Source organism: Adiantum capillus-veneris, chromosome 18, assembly GCF_014529385.1.
Source record: "Adiantum capillus-veneris isolate H3 chromosome 18, ASM1452938v2, whole genome shotgun sequence".
Lineage (NCBI taxonomy): Eukaryota > Viridiplantae > Streptophyta > Polypodiopsida > Polypodiales > Pteridaceae > Adiantum > Adiantum capillus-veneris.
Window position 1 is genome coordinate 58,714,685 of NC_140948.1, and position 11,837 is coordinate 58,726,521.

General features: G+C 40.0%; 1 pseudogene; it reads right to left on the minus strand.

Moving 5' to 3' along the window:
* Window positions 1-10,344: 10,344 nt before the first annotated feature.
* LOC147435730 (uncharacterized) lies at window positions 10,345-11,593 on the minus strand (annotated as a pseudogene).
* Between the last annotated feature and the right edge of the window lie 244 nt (window positions 11,594-11,837).

Sequence of the window (11,837 nt, forward strand, 5' to 3'; positions counted from 1 at the left end):
GACATGATTTCTCTCTATCTTCAATATTTTTAAACCCCACTTGAGGGACATGTCCATCAATAGGAGATCAACAACCTTTCATATCTCTCCCTATGGCTTGATTTCACAAGCCAAAAAAGACTTGCATTCTAAATTTTTATATAAATATATTAGTCTAAGTAGAAGGACAAGATGTCTAATTACACCTAACAAGACAATCTATATCTGTGTGTCCGTGTGTGTGTGTGTGTGTGTGTGAGTGAGTGAGAGAGAGAGAGAGAGAGAGAGAGAGAGAGAGAAAGAAAGAAAGAACAAGGAGATGTCCAAGATAAAGAAACTCTAAAAAGAGAATGTACATTTAAATGAAAATTGAGAGAGAGAGAGAGAGAGAGAGAGAGAGAGAGAGAGAGAACAAGGAGATGGCCAAGATAAAGAAACTCTAAAAAGAGAAAGAAAAAGAGAATGCACATTTAAATGAAAATCCATTCTCTATTTCTACACATGTTTTTCTAATTAAAAGAACCAGAGAAGTGCTACTAACTTATAATAGAAGGGTTTAAAAACTACATCTTTTGAAGGCATGGAAACCTTGATTAATATACAAAAGTATCCTCGTAAGGTGGCATTTTCTTTATTTTTATTTTTTTTTAGCAAAACTCACAATTGTGAGTGGATTATATTGAGCAGCCCAAAAAATTACAAGTTTTTCTCATGTTAGGCCATGACAACATCCAGGGATCATAATTACAATGAGAGCAAACACCCCTACCACCCCGCCTCATTCTGACACCTTTTATTTATCGATGGCCAAGATTTCCCCCATCCTAGGCATTCCATCTGCTGACAACAAGGCACAAGTAGTCTTAGACCAATCCTCTGAGTGCTGCTTGCGCCCGAGTGCCCATATTAGCACTTTGCTTTCTTGTATAATTTCTGCGAAGCTTGCCACCTCAGATCCTCCTTCAAAAACACGGCGGTTCCTTGTGTGCCATACATTATGAAAGAAGAAGACGATCAGAGTGCTGACGAGGAGTGCAGGACTACCTGAGTTTTTCCCTCCAAGGCATAGGTCAGTCTTGAAAAAACTAATTTTCCATGTTCTCTGGACCCACTTGCATACTTTCCCTGCGAGGCCTTTTATAGCTGGGCAGTCCATGAATAGGTGGGCCAGATCTTTACTGGCTAACCTGCACCCCAAGAATCGATCTGACCCAATCCCTCTCTCCTGAATCTTCACCCCCGTCGGTAAAGCACCCCAAACAACCTTCCATAAGAAAACCTTCATGTATCGTGGAACCTTTGGCTTCCAAATGTTCTCCATTGCATGCTCCCACCTTTCCTCTGGCCATTGCTTTTCCATAGCTTGTTAAGGGGGCTAGACCAATTATTCTTTTGCATCATTGCCTGATAAATGCTTTTAGTATGGGGTTTCCACAATAGACTGCTTCCGGCCATTTCCAAGCATTCGAGTTGAACTCCGAATCACAGATTGGCATCACTAGATTGCCAAGCTCTTTCATCACTTTGTGGACAAGAAAAACCTCCAAGCTATTAAGTTGGTACTGGGAAACCATCAGGTTAATGGTTTTCCAAATCTTGTTGCCACTGTCCTAGAAGTGCTCAAGCCAGTTCAGGCCCTTATTATTCAGCTTCCTGGCTGTCTCAATCCAATAGGGAGTTTGTGGCGGATCTACAACTTTGGAGAGCCAGGGGGACCAATGCAAGATGGAGTTCTTGAAGTATCTGGCTTCTTCCCCCCACTTTAAGACTCCTGCTGCTCTATTACATTTTCTTACCAATTCTCCTGACCACGCTGGGGCTAACAGTTTATAAAAATGGGTATCCAAGGTTATGGGGAAGATGGAAATTTAGGTAAGCCAGTATTGGATGACATTTAGTTATTAAAGGGGGGACTTCATAAACTATCCTTGTGGAGAAAATAAAGAGGCGGTTTTGATCTGGTCACGTTGGCTACACATGTTTTTTCTTTCAAAAAGAGTAGAAAATATAATTAAAGATGCAAGAAAAAAACAAGGTGAAGACTTCATGATGGCCTCAAAAAGGCAACATTTTTTGCTATAGTAAATTGAGCGATTATTAGAACACATTTAACATGTTAATGGATGGAGAGAGAGAGAGAGAGAGAGAGAGAGAGAGAGAGAGAGAGAGAGAGAGAGATGCACATGTGCACACACACACACACTTTCATAATGCAAATGTTTGAATGAGTATGGTAAAGCTTCATTACAAAGAAATGACATAGAATGTCAACAATTAAAGTTAATGTGATGGTGGTGACCATTGAATGGTGAGAGGTGCAAAGAAGAATTGCACGTTTTCTCTACCACTCCCCTATGGCCTTCTTGGCCAAATGAAAGGGTCCCTCAAGTAGGGGGAAGGGACACCCCTGCTTTCTACACATGTTGCTTGTGTAGCATGTGTTGTTAATATAATTCCATCAAGTGCATTTTTTTTCATAATATATAGCTTGTATGTGTTTGATTGGACCCATTTGATTATAAAATGATGACGCTTCACCTTTTTTTAAAATGCTATGTCCCTGTTTGCCTATGTCTAAACAAACAAATTTGATGATTTCTATCACCAAAAAAGTAAGCTTTCCTTCTTTTTGTGTCATGGATGACCATGGAAACAAAGTGTACTGCACACACACACTGTCTCTCTCTCAAGATGAGATAAGAGAGCATGAACAATTAACTCTCCACCACCACAAAAAAAAATTATTATCATGTTTAGTAGACATACATTATCACGATGAAGATAGTTGTAAAATAGTTACTACTATTCACCCTCCCTCTCTCTCACTCTCTCTCTCTCTCTCTCTCTCTCTCTCTCTCTCACACACACACACACACACACACACACACACACACACACACACACACACACACACACACACACACACACACACACACTTGAAGCCATAAGTAGGGGACCTTTCTTGAAACTTTATTATGCTGAAATGTAAAAGGCATCCGTGAGCACTACCAAGGTCGCTTGGCCGCACTCGAGCCCATGACTTGGGTCACCGGTGGTCGAGTGCTCAACCAACCAAGCTAGCTCCTTTATACATGTTTTCATACCTTCTTTGTTGAAGATGATGAAACAGAAAACAAAAGGAAGACAGCAACTCAGAGTAGGAAGAAGATGGAGAAGGAGAAGACATAGAGCTTGCGCACGAGATCTCTGTAGTCTCTCTCTCTGTATTAGATAATAGTGTATACAAACTCAGAGCTACAAAGCTTATATGAAACTTTAAGAGATAAGGTGTCCTTTCACACCAGATGTCCAGGGGGAAAAACCCAATGGGAGAAAAGTGCCCCTGGTGAAGCGCGTATACACACTAACACTACTACATGTCTACAAATCCCCCCTGTAGTGATAGTGTGAATCCGTACAAGGTAGCAGATCATCATGTGTATGAGAGTAGGTCCAAAGCTTTTCGGAAAGCTTCAAACTTTTCTCGTGATAACTCCTTCGTAAATAGATCTGCAATGTTATCCTGTGTAGGACAGTAAGTTAGTGTGATCTCCCCTGCATGTAGCCTTTCCCTGACATAGTGGTAGTGAACCTCTATGTGCTTTGTTCTTGCATGAAATACTGGATTCCTTGCAATTGCCATAGCACTCTGACTGTCAGTGAAAATGGTAGTGTGTGCCTGTTGACACTCACAAAGATCTGCCAATAACCTACGTATCCATACACAATCAACTGTTGCCGTGAAAGCTGCCCTGTACTCAGCTTCACAAGTTGATGTATCCACTGTGGGTTGCTTCTTGCTTAGCCAAGATATACATGCATTTCCCAAGAAAAAACAATTGCCACTTGTGGAATGTCGTGTGTCGGCCCAATCTGAATCGTTGTAACCAAGAAGCTGCATAGAACTGTGCTTTCCATACATATCCCCCCTTGGAAAGAACATGGCAAGATTAGGGGTACCTGAAAGGTAACGAAGTATGCGCTTCACAGCCTACCAATGATGCATACCTGGGCCGTGCATAAATCTACTTGCTTGTGAAACCCCAAATTGAATGTCTGGACGAGTGTTACCTGCCAAATATATCAAGCAACCAACGGCTGCTGCATAAGTATGTACATCAAAAGGTTCTCCAGCATCGTTCATGCTCAACTTTGATCCAGTTTCTACAGGTGTAGATATTGGTTTACAATTTTGCATACCAAACTTGTCCAAAATTTTATGCAAATATTTTGCCTGCAACATATATATGCCATCCTCTGATTGCACAAACTGAATACCCAAGTAATAATGTAGCAAACCAAGATCAGACATCTCAAAGGTTTTTCTCAAAGCATCTTTAAAAGCTTCAATTTCATTTGCATTATTGCCTGTAAGAAGCATATCATCCACATAAAGTGTTAGCATAATGAGAACTCCATCTCTCTTTTTGACATACAAAGTACTTTCTGTTGGACTATTCTGAAATCCCTGGCCAATCAAATAAGTATGTATCTTCTCATACCATGCTCTTGGAGCCTGTTTGAGACCATACAAATCTTTACGCAATCTACATAGCTTTTGCTCTTGACCTTTTACAACAAAACCACTTGGTTGACTTACATAAACTTCTTCCTGCAAATCACCATTCAAAAAATCAGTTTTGATATCCAACTGATGCACTTTCCAACCATGATGAGCAGCAATTACAACTAGTGATCTAACTGTGGACGCATGAGAAGTAGGAGCAAAGGTTCCATCATAATCTATGCCTTTTTGTTGCGCATAGCCTTTTTCCACAAGCCTTGCTTTGTACCTGTCAACAGTACCATCTTGTTTCCTTTTTACCTTAAAAATCCACTTTGTACCAATAGGCTTTTTACCTGTAGGCAAGTCCACTAGATCCCATGTATGATTCTTATGAATAGAATCAATTTCTTGCTGCATAGCATCTTTCCACTGAACACACTCTAAAGCTTGTTCAAATGAATCAGGCTCATCTACATCACAAAGAGTGCTAAAGCAAGCCAAATCTACTTGCTCTCTACCAAAAGTAGTACCAGCACGTGTTTTTCGTGGCAACGGTGCATCCAACTTGCTATCCTGCAAAGTTTTCTGAACCCATTTAGGCAAGGTTCTTTCTTCCCTGAGAACTTCTTGCTGTTCACGCACAATTCCTCTACATCATGAGGTGTCACATGCTGATCAAAAGATTGATCAAGATTATCAACCTGTTGTGATTCTTGATTCTCCACAAAAGAAGGAAGCAAACCTTCAAATACATCATGTGTCTGCATATGAGGTACATCAAAAGCAACCATAGGTTGAGCAGTAGTTTCTGCAAAAATTAGATCACGACTTTCAAAAATCTTGTTTGTAGCAGGATTGTAAAGTCTATAACCTTTACTTCCACTACTGTACCCCACAAATATACATTTGATTGCCTTATCATCAAGCTTCCCACGTAACTACTGAGGGATGTGAGCATAAGAAAGACAACCAAAAACACGAAGATAACTGATTGAAGGTTTTCTGTCATACCAAGCTTCATATGGAGTAATGGTCTTCAAGGCATGAGTAGGACACCTGTTCAAAACATGTGCTGCACAAGAAACTGCCTCCATCAATAGCTTATGAGGTAAACTCTTAGCCTTGAGCATACATCTAGCCGTCTCCATTAAAGACCTGTTCTTCCTTTTTGCAACACCATTCTGTTGTGGTGTGTATGGCATAGTGCATTGGTGTTTAATGCCTTTCTTTCCCAAAAAATCCGTAAATGCACCTGACACGTATTCACCTCGTCGATCGGTACGAAGAGTCTGTACTTTGCAACCTGTTTCATTTTCAACCATGGCGACATAATGTTGAAAAACTGCAAACACATCTGACTTTGCTTTGAGTGGATACACCCAACAAAACCTGGAAAAGTCATCAATGAAGGTCACAAAATAAAGGCTGTTTCCTATAGATGGCGTCCTCATAGGACCACATACATCACTGTCTACAAGCTGCAACTTTCGTGTCCCTCTAACTGAACCATCCTGCGAAAATGCAAATCTGTGCATCCTTCCAAGAACGCAACCTTCACATACATGTCTTGGTGGCATCTCCAATAAAGACAAATCATGCACCATATTATGGCGTTGTAAAGTCATCAAACTGCCATAACTAACATGTCCAAATCTAGCATGCCACAACTCAGTATCCTGCATGGCCCGAGTCTTTGTTTCTGCAATACATACCTGAATCTGCTTTTCATAACGATCTAGCACAAATAGTCCATTTTCCAGTGTACCTGTAGTGATAAGAGAATAACCATTCTCTCGATCTCGTACAACACATCTGTCATCCTCAAAAATGACCCGAAGACCATTTTTTGCAAGAGAGGATACAAACAACAAATTCTTCTTGATCCCTGGAACATATAAGACATCTGGCAAGCATAAATCTGAACCATCTGAAATGGTAATCAAAATCTTACCAACAACTTTGATTGGATACGAAGCATTATTTGCACATGTCACCTTCTTTCCTGGTGCAGCTATATCCAATGAAAAAAAAAAATCCTTCCTTGAAGTAATATGCCTGGATGCACCACTATCAAAGTACCAAATCATTTGTGTCTTGTCAACACTGTAAGCAGAAAAATCTGAACATACTACAAAAGCATAAGAATCCTGCACAAAGTTTGCAGACTCTTCTTTAGCTGTAGAAGAATCACCAGAAGCTGAAACAACCAAACTTGACTCTTTCTTCTTTTCTTTAGCAATTCGCTTTTTACACTCACTAATGTAGTGACCAGTTTTCTTGCAGTAGTGACATTTACCTTTCTTCTTGGACTTGTCGGAATCACCTTTAGACTTCTCTGAAGATTGTCCTGCACTAGACTTGGAGTGATGAGCACTCTCTTTACCCTTGTTTTTGTTCTGTACAACAAGAGCATGATCCATACAATCCACCTGTAAAGACTTGTTCTTACGTGATTGATCCTCCTGCAATAGCAAAGCCACTAACTCTTCAAAATGAAGAGGCTCAGGATTAACTCGCAAAGACAGAGTCAAAGAAGTCTGAAAAGTCAAATAAGATGGTGGTAGTGAATTGAGTGTTTTGGAACCAAGTCCTTCTCTGGAATCACTTCATTAATGCTAAGCAATTGCTCTTTAAGATCCCTGATTTTTGTAAGATGCTCGACAATATCGTCACCTTCGTCCATCTGTATTTTGTCAAGTTGTTTCTTCAAAAACTCTATTCTGGCAGCGTTTCTTCCTCCAAACATAGCTTGCAGAGTGTTCCAAGCCTCCTCAGAAGTTCTGCAAGATCTGATATGTGGTGTGATTGTCCTCTTTATGGTTAAGGCAATCGCAGCCATAGCCTGTGCATCTTTAGTATCCCATCTCTTTTGCTCTGGAGTGACTTGTGAGGGTCCTGCACCAACAGCTGCACCACGACTAGGCGTGGCAGGTGCAGTGCTACCTGGACGAACTTTATCTCCAGATACATAATCCCACAATCCTTTACCAACCAAAACATTTTTGGCCATAAAAGACCAAAGAGAATAGTTGGTACCATCCAATTTGTCTTCGGATGTAAACGCATCAAAAATCTCTTTCTCCGTAGATTGAGCCATACTGTGGATGCACACAAGAGAGCAAAAGAACCTCCAAGAGATTCACAAATCTCCTCTCCAATGCAAGCAAAACTCTACACAAAATCTCAGCACAAAGCTAAGACAAGCAGCTTCCCAAAAGAACTGTTTACCTGAAGAAAATCTGTCAAAAAGCACACCCTCTTGATCTAAACGCCTCCAAAAAGTAACTTCTGCTACGCTACTCAGAAAAAAATTCTGAGGGCTCGAACGGCTTTGAAAGGGGGGTAAAACCCTAGGTCGCTTGGTCAGAATACTCCCGGAACGTCGAGGATGCTCCCACGAGCAAATTTTCCGAAAACTGCGATTGCGCGCGTGGACGCAAAAACGCAAGTAGAGGCTCTGGAAATCACCTCGCTCTGATACCAATTGTTGAAGATGATGAAACAGGAAACAGAAGGAAGACAACAACTCAGAGTAGGAAGAAGATGGAGAAGGAGAAGACACAGAGCTTGCGTACGAGATCTCTGTAGTCTCTCTCTCTGTATTAGAATAATAGTGTATACAAACTCAGAGCTACAAATCTTATATGAAACTCTAAGAGATAAGGTGTCCTTTCACACCAGATGTCCAGGGGGAAAAACCCAATGGGAGAAAAGTGCCCCTGGTGAAGCACGTATACACACTAACACTACTACATGTCTACATTCTTAACTTGCCAATTTTGAAGGCAAAGTCTTAATCATATCTAAATAGAAAACCCTAGCCATAGAGTTATCAAAAAGAGTTCCATAATAACACCCATATAACAAGAGTGATCAACACCTTAGGACCCATCCATTTGACCTAAAACTTCATAAATATCATAAAAGTTCAGTCTCCATAAATATCCATATAGATTGAGGAGATATAAAACAAAAATCAAAATTATCTCGTACCATAAACACTTCATAAATAGAACATCTTGATGCACGTTATTAAAAGTACAATAGGTAAAGATTTCCAAAATGCACATTGCTACCCTACAACCACTCAATAAGTGTTTATACTTTCTTATCATTCCATTTTTGTAGGGAAAATCTTAATGATATCTAATTAGAAAACCTTTGCTACATAATTTTCTAAAAAGAGAGTGGCATAATGATTCTCATAGAACAAGAGTGATCGACACTGTAGGACCTATCACGTGACACATATAAAAGCATGGTGTCAGTGTCATAGTCCATGAGAACTCATACTCTTTGCATGTATAATATGTTTCATATAATGATGTTGATATTTAGAGCATCAATGTTGATCTCATTTGCAAAAAGGAGCTGTTATATGGTTGGCTAAACTAAACTCCATGAGCTCCTAAACCATATTATCTATCCTTTGTGAGGACAGATGAAAAATTCCATAGAAAATATATCTACCCTTGTAGGCACAAGATCTTCATCATACAATCTTGATTTTGACATTTTGAAAGACATAAAAGCGTTAACTATTTGCATGGTTTTTACTTTTGTAGCTATGCACGTGTTTGTAAAAAATGGTATTCTATGTGATGAAACCTCCATAAAGAAGTTCTGAGTTGGTAAGAGAAAGATGAGTGTCCCTACACTCCTTATTTCATAGAAAATCAATCATGCTTATAATACATAAACATTGTCATTCTATAGCACCAGTGTAGGATCCTTGTCCGCACATTGAGCTACCGTAATAGCTTAGAAAATTTTGTCATTGTCCACCCACAAGACCCTTCTTCTCATTATAAATCATCATCTATTTCTTCAAAATGAGGAGAGAGAAAGCCTTTTTTTGTTCATGCGGCATTTTACCGGCTATATTACCGTGCGTATTTTCGCGATTATTGTGGCGCCCATTACCGCTAAGGCCATAGACCCCCTTCCCCCTCCCTCTCCCGCGGGTTACCATTTAAATCCAATACAACTCAAAATGTATTTACACACTATAACTCCTACACTCTCCAGAATGCTCACTTCACTTAATCTCTCTTTCACTCTAAAAATTCTATACATAAATCATAATACTCACAACAAAACCATTACAAATACTATTCATAAGCACATAACGAAACATTTGCGAATTAATCATATACTACACCAAAAAAAAGAATGGAGAGTTTTATTAATTCTCATCTTGTATAAGATCTCTACAAGCACTAGGATCCATATTTAGACCCATAGTATTCAAATCAATAAACGAGTTTAGAGATTCTTCCTCCTCTCCATCACCTCCTGTAGAATCATCATCACTTTCTCCCTCTTCCTCCTCCTCAAGATGACTAGTTGCAAGGCTTGGATGACCTTCTTCAACTTCAACTACATCTTCCTCTGCATCTTGTGGTGATGGTATAATGGGATCAGTTACTGGCTCAATGTCCGTCTTTGCAAAGATAGATCTACCCCGTGGCATGACTGGAATGACATACCAAAGTCTTCTTTGATATATACATGGCACATAAAAGACATGTACGTCACACACAAAGAATAAGCTGATATACATATATTAAATTTTTAATTTAAGTTAATTGCACATAGCTAAATTACTTGCTCGCAACTACTAGGATACACCAAGTTGTCAGTTTTTCCCCGAAGGAATTGGGTGGAATCCACCATAATGAGCCCATTTTCATGTCTTTTGACCTCACCCGCAAACCATCGGCACTCAAAGAGGAATTTGTGAAAAGATCTAAAATACACTTTGATTATTCTCTCTATAGTACCACAATATCTGACCTCATCTATTGTTGTGTCAAAGTTTCCCATCACGCCACAATCATTAGTGGTCCGGCGCTCATCTATCTTGCGGGTGCGGAAATGTCGGCCTTCGGACCAAATGGAGTTGAAAGTGAGACCCTACAATCACAATGCATAAGAGGTTACATCGTATTTCATTAATTGATTTGAATACATGCATACATAACATATACAGACTCACCTTGCGCAAGCATCCTCACACATACTCCCATTCTTTAGGGCTTATTTGTTCTCCTTGTGCTTTCGCATTGGTCATGGCATTATGGATCCACTCTACTTGAATCAATTTAGAATATTTTGCAAGCTCTTTAGAAAAAGGAGGTGCGCGTCTACCTCCATGGGACCTCTTCCATGCATCTCTATCCCTTTCTCTAGCTGCGCGGGCTTCCAAGTACATATTGACCCATTTCGTCATGATAGTGACATTGAGTAAACAGTAGTTGTTGACTATGGCATGAAACTCTCTATCCATGACCAAGAGTGAGCCTTTTCCACTGGGAATATTTGAGTGCTTCCTAGGATCCTCTTACTCACTCCACAGACGAGGCAATGATGGATCCACTGTGATGAGATACTGTGAGACAAATACACAAATTCCTCTTGCACCACCCAACCTTCTTCCATGCTCGCCTGAAAACATTAAAACCACATATTTTTATTAGTAACTCCATAGCGTATAAAATGCTATCTCGCTTGTATTGATTTTGCATACCTCCGGTGGTGATCTCAATCTAACAAAATCCTTTAAAGTATTCAAGAATCTCTCCAAGAAGAACATCCATCTAGAGTGAACCACCCCACAAATGGAAATCTCATCCTCAACAAGGTGAAGCAATAGGTGTACTTGGCTAACAAGGATTGTACGTTGGAATGCATCCTCAATAGCACACACTGTCTCTACTTCTAAGCTGATGGGCTACTACTATGTCTTCCACTTCTTCTCCTTGGAGCTCACAAATCTACAGGGCACAAATAATATAGTATATGAAAAAAATTCCATTGTACATGGCACAACATGATATAGTACTTGAAAAAAAACCATTACCTCACAATCTCGCCCACTTTGAATATTGCAGCCTTCACCTTAGTGTCTCCATAACCACTAAAAGTACAAACTACAAACAATAAAACATCTAAGTGAATGTCAACTTATATATAAGGACACATAGACACCACAAACTGTTCTACTCTTACCTGAAGGATTTTATGCCAATCATGGGATTTGAATCCATACAATTGACTGGAGCCACCTTTTTTGGTTTCCGTGAAAGCACCTTTGAGTGACCGCATATATCCCGTTGGAGTTCGGATGGATGCCATGACTTGCTTTGTCCGCTCTTGGTCTGCCTTTGTCAGTATCCACGGTGCTTTTGGGAGAATCATCTTTTACCGCTCCCCCATGCGGGGCGTGGCTGAAGGGGGGAGACGTCCCATGGCTCTTAAATCTTCCCTAGCACCCAATGAATCCTTCTTGCCAATTATGTGATCCCATATAGCTTGCCCAACATTTTTGAACACATGCATAGGGTCCAAC